We start from the raw sequence: 6,000 nt of genomic DNA on the forward strand, positions 1-6,000 counted from the left end.
TCTAACGGTAGGGGGGCGCTGTTACGCTTATTGCTTTCTAGCGTTGTGATTGACAGAGTAGCCATAGATGCGCGAGCGTGATGATGTCATCATCTGATCTGTATCTGCATGGGGGGGGGTGTGACCATGGATGTATTAAGAGAACTGGATACAGTGTTAGGGCTGGTAAGTTAATATAACCTGAAAACAATTATCAGCTGAAATATAGACGTTTCTTTCGCCAGGCAATGTCTATGTGAAAAGTCTTTCTGGGCCATGGGGTGCAGTACCACCCTATCCGCTAAGCCCTATGGTGGTTTTAGACATGGCACTCTTCCTTCCGGGGGCTTGGGTGTGACGGGCGGTGCTAATAATGCATTTTATTTACATGTTAAAAGCTGCGGGATTTTTCTGTGTCCTACATACCAGAAGGCGGTTCGTCGCGGGGCCCCTCCTGCTGCTAGGCACAGGGAGGGCTGATCTCGGGACATAGTGCCGACAGATTCAAACTGATAAATGGGTAAGTGGGCTGTCTGAACAACTTTGTGTAGCTGTAAAGAGCCTATATAGCCTATCTGATGTTGGACCGTCACTCAGAACAAAAATTACGTTGTTATCGTAACCTATCCTACCATTTATATATAGCCTACTGATTTGATTAAAGCAAGACAACGTCGGCAGTATTGACTGCAAAAATGTTACAGAATATTTCGTTCTGTATGACAGGTGCAATATTTGAAAATTCTTTTCTCTGAAATTTTGTATTACATTTATATCTACATTGATGTCAAAACCTAGACTTTCAAACATCAATATGTCATTTATTAATATGTATTTGTGTCTAAATGACATATAAACATATTTTCCTATTCTATTTTGCCTGGAACGCTCTAACACGCGTCCGCTGCGGAAAAATAGGGCGTCGGTTCTATTTCTAGCAGGCACGCTTCAGGCGTTGCCTCTCGAGACGCCTCCACGCCGCAGTGTGTAAGCTCTAACCTGTTAACGGGAGCCGAATATAAACGGACACGCCACGAAGACACGGTCGCTACGCTCCAGTGTGTAACGGCTAATACATCCATGGTCACACAACACAACACAACACACACACACCACACCCAACAACCACACAACACACACCACACACAAACACACACACACATACATAACACATTGTCAATATATTTCAATAAAATTATTATTCAAAAGATAAATTGGCGAATTAGCGCACTAAGAGTGCCCGACCCGGGTTTTGGAACACTGCTGAGTACCGCTAAGTGACTGTGATTTTAAGTCATTTTTAAAAATATCTTTTACTTTTCTATCAACCCTTGTACGCCATCTGGTAAGGACAGTTCATTATTTGTTTGTGGGAAAGAAGAAAAAGGTAACACTATAAAGTCTGAATAACAAGGAAAATAAATGTAACAAAAGAAATAAATGGGTGGACTCTGAGTCGTGTGAGCATGTCGACCCAAAGGACAAGAAGGAAACAAATACGCTGGTTTCAAATGTGTCTAAAAAACACATAGAAATGCACCCAAATTGACCTCACAATCAACAGAAATATAATAATAAAGAAGTTTTGGATGCACACGACCTTCTACTGTGATCTAATATCGATGTAAAACCATTTCACACATCTTAAACGTCCAACTAGTCGTCTCTGCAGTGTGTCCCATTCTGCCTCTCTGTCCCTCCAGACACATTCACACTTCCTCAAACCAGTTCACTGCCATTCTCTTCCTGTCCACCAGATGTCCTCTGACTTTTTCTCCTGTCCCAGTCGCCTCACCGGCAATTTCCACTGGATGCGGAACGTCTGCGTCCCGACTCCGTCCCAGTTCCGTCAGTCCGCAGCCCTCCGCAGCAGATACGCAGAGCTTCTATTTTTGATGGACGACGGAGAGCTCCGCAGCAATTCAGCACACGGCAGATAGTGCGGGACAGGAAGTCGAGCACAGAAACAAAATAAATATCCGGTTAATTTTCAAAATAAAATACACCGTGCTCACGGTGGATCATATGTCCCTGCACTACACCTTGAAAACACAGCACAGAGTCGTTTCCCCTCTACTCCTCTGGATGGAAACAAACTGTTGTTGGTTTTGTGGTTCTATTCTACCTGAATTCGCGGTTAAAGTAGTTTTCAACACAATTCAATAAGTGTCTCTTTGTCCTAATAAAGTGTGGACTGTCTGTGTGTTTCTGATGTTTATCTGGTCCTCATTAGAGGGTAAAACCTGCAGAGCTCTGCTGCTGGTGTTACCCACATCCTCACCCAAACACTTCTCCTTCAGTTCTCAGAAACAAACTGCAAACATCACCATGAATCCTGTCTGGTTTCTAATAAACACTATGCTGTCCTCACTAAAGGTTGTTGCAGGCAACGTATTCTTCAGCTATACAGCTAGCTTAACATTATATTCTCCAGCATTATATCCTCCAAGGAACAGGCAGGTTGTTGTGTTTGGCAGGATTTAATTAAGGAAAATATCACTTATTTTGTAAAACTGCGAAAAAGAACACAAAAATACAAACACAGTAAGTATCTTTGCAAGTACCAAATATCTCATTACATTAATAGAGAATTATTGATATAAACAACAGAAACAGGTGCTTAAACTATGTATTGCAATCTGTAAATATCATTTACACAAGCACCAATGCTTTAATAACCAAAGATTGAATACTTCCATATGTAGTTGACAACAAACTAAACATCCTCAAACATACTGTACTCAAACCAAATAAATATTAACATAAACATGTTAATATAACTGTAAATAGTGGATAACTTACAGATGAAGCCGGTTTGTGGACTTTAAGGCACAGGATTAAGTGGATTTGTACACTGTGATGCTCCCTCTATGAAGCCATGGGAAAAAGGAACTTTCTCAACATCACTTCCTACTCCTATTCTCTAACTGTTACCTCACTTCCTCTTTAGTGCAGCTACTTACAATCACCAGTAGGGGGCGGAAAAGAACATACAAAAACAACTACACCAATTCCATTACAAACACCATCTGAAGAAAAGAAGTTGCATTACTGCAAACATTTATGAATGAATGAATGAATGAAAGTTTATTCGGTTACTGAACATAGAACGTAATATATGTACAGCAAATTCATTAGAAACAAGGGTGGTAACCGAAAAGGTGTAGGCTGAAGCCATGGCTTATTACGCCTACCCTGTTTTACAAAACAACATCTACCCATCAGAATTTAAACATATACATGCGTAAACATGTGTATTCATACACACATACATGTATACATACTATATATATACTCATACGTACACATATACATACCATACCTGTCAAGTTTTGGATTTGAAAATAAGGGAAATTTTCCGGCGCACACCGCGAGCAGTCCCACCACCCCAACCAAGCTCCAGTATCCCTTACATTTTAAGACAGGTGTACAAGAAAGCTAAAATCACCACTTGATGCAGAATGCTGAAAACATTTACAATTTATAACATTGCTTGTCTTTACATTTAGCCTACATTTTATTTTCATTCCACACATTCTTTTCATTTCATATTGCTTTTCTTTTACAGTTTTTCTTTTAATTTCACATAACTTTTCTTTAGTGAGTTATTGTACAAATTTGTTGCAGACTTTGCATTCTTTAAGACTGTTTTGGAAGGAGTGTATTTGTGGGCTGGGCCAGAGTGGTTAATTTTGCATTAGAGTAGAGCGCAAACAGTTCTGTTGTCTAACGTCCTCCTATTCTCTGTAACAATCTTTCTCAACTTGCATTGCTATGGGGAATGCACAGTAAAGCCTTCATAAGTTTTGGCAGCGTACCGTCTCTGTCGTAGCGTCCATCATCCGTCTCTGTGTTTTTTCTTCTTTTTTCCCTGCGTTGTCAATCATCATCTGACCTCACACACTAACCTTGCGACAACTGCCACCTACAGTACCTGTAGTAGGCTACTGCAGGTGGCAGTTATTGTGAGGCTAGTGACAGAGCTCAGATTGGGAATGTTTTTTTTTTTTTACTCCGCTCGGGCACGGGCTATTATTATTTTTTAATAACGCAGGTTAAAATACGTGACTTTCCCGGCCAAAACGGGATAATTGACAGGTATGATACATACATACATACCTACAGACATATGCACTTAATCACAAACAATTTTTCTTAGGCCACCATACATTGTTTTTTAAAATAATAAATGGAATTGCTCCTCTTAAGATCATCGGTGAGACCATTCCATAAGTCGACCCCTTTTACCGAAATCGTATTCATTTTAAAATTTGTTTTAACCATTTGTTTTTTAAACAGGTTATATTTCTGTTCCTGTTTTTCAAACAAACATAATATGTTTTCAGGCAAAATTTTCCTATAGACTTTGAACATAAAGAGCGCAGTATTCGGACTGACAAGATCTGAAAGTTTTATTGCTTTCTCTTAACCAACCATAACAAGCTCAACTTCCTCAGTCGTCTTTTTCTTCTTTTCAGGTGTGAACAATACGTCAGTGTCACTAATGCACCCTGGGACTGGACACACTGTGAACACCAGACTCAACATGAGATTGTTTGTTGCAGCATTACATTGGATCAATGAACGCAGAAACATTTAACCATGAGAGAAAACTATTTTTTATAGTTTCAAATATGGAAAAGTGAAAATTTAAAAAAAATGTTGGCTGTTTGGCATAATAATGCAACATAATCAAACACACCCTAACCTGAAAAGTCGTTATGAGGAAGTGACATTATCCTCATTACAGGAAGTAGGTGCAGCATCTCTCGACTAAAGCACTATTTTAGAAACAGTTGTGAGCATCAGAACGAGAGAGAAAAGAGGCAGAGACACAGAGAAGCACGATGGAAGAGTTCAAATGGATCAAAATGTCTTTATTTCTGATACCGCTGCTTCACTTTACAGGTAAGAAGACTTATATATATATATATATATATATATATATATATATATATATGGAAGGCACAAAAATTAAATGTATCATAATTATTGAATTTACTTTGTTAGCTAAATTTTAATTCAAGACAAATCTGTTTGTTTTTAACATGGTGAGTTTAGTGAACTCTTGGAAAACAAGGATAAAGACATAATCGTCACATTATGAACACCAGGGACGTCGTTAGGCCTATTTTAGGGGGGCTGAAGCTACCCCAAAATGTTCCTAAGCCCCCTAAATAATAATAAGAACAACAATAACAATTTGATATATCCTCATTCATATTTAGATGCAACAAATTATATATATATATATAGCTAAAAAAAAGAAGCCGAAAAGTCGGAAGTTAGACAGAAGTACAAAGAGTTGTGGTGCTACCAAGAGGATGCACCGCACCATCTCGTTGTATTGGTGTGAACTGGCCCTCCACAGACACACATACACACACCAATACACACGTTAATGGTGAAAGGAAGATTGATTACACATAGTGATACAGAGTGAAATTGTAAGTTGTTTTTAATGACCTGCTTACCTTTTAGGTACGTTTTCTTGAGGTAAAGGAAAGGGGATATTTTGGTTTGCTATGGAAAACTATAGTCTAGCTAGAGTGAACGAAGGAAATACAAGAAATGGTTAACTTAGCAAGCTAAGCACAACTTTTTATTCATTGCCAATAATATAGCCTATCTCTATAGTAGGCATATTCTACAACAATATCAATCCCCATTGAATGTTGTTGTCACTGAAAACTAAATGTCATAGGGTCCCTGTTAAAGGAGAATTCCGGTCGATTTCAACCCGTAGCTCTGTTGTTTTGTAAATCAGGAGTACTGTCAGTAGCGAGAAAAACGAAAACAAACGTTGCCGCCTACACCGAGTTATCCTCCTGCTAGATTTTGCACCCAACTGTCTTAAACAAGGCTTAAACAAGGCAAGTTTTAAACGTGTTTTTAGCCTCTAAACATGTTCGAAATGCCATTACAAGTGCTTAGCCATGTGCAGTTATTCCTTACGAGGGAACACAGCGAATTTGACTGCAGTAGATGTGACAGAAAGGCATAAAAGTTGTGTTAATCCAT

General features: G+C 38.9%; 1 long non-coding RNA gene across 1 annotated transcript; it reads right to left on the minus strand.

Annotated features, from left to right (window-relative positions):
* Positions 1–2,443: 2,443 nt before the first annotated feature.
* Positions 2,444–2,849, minus strand: LOC120546876. Its single transcript, XR_005636976.1, has 2 exons — positions 2,782–2,849; positions 2,444–2,492 (listed from the first exon to the last, which is right to left on the minus strand). It is a non-coding gene; the product is annotated as an uncharacterized LOC120546876 (long non-coding RNA).
* Between the last annotated feature and the right edge of the window lie 3,151 nt (positions 2,850–6,000).

Source organism: Perca fluviatilis, chromosome 18 (assembly GCF_010015445.1).
Source record: "Perca fluviatilis chromosome 18, GENO_Pfluv_1.0, whole genome shotgun sequence".
Taxonomy (NCBI): Eukaryota; Metazoa; Chordata; class Actinopteri; order Perciformes; family Percidae; genus Perca; species Perca fluviatilis.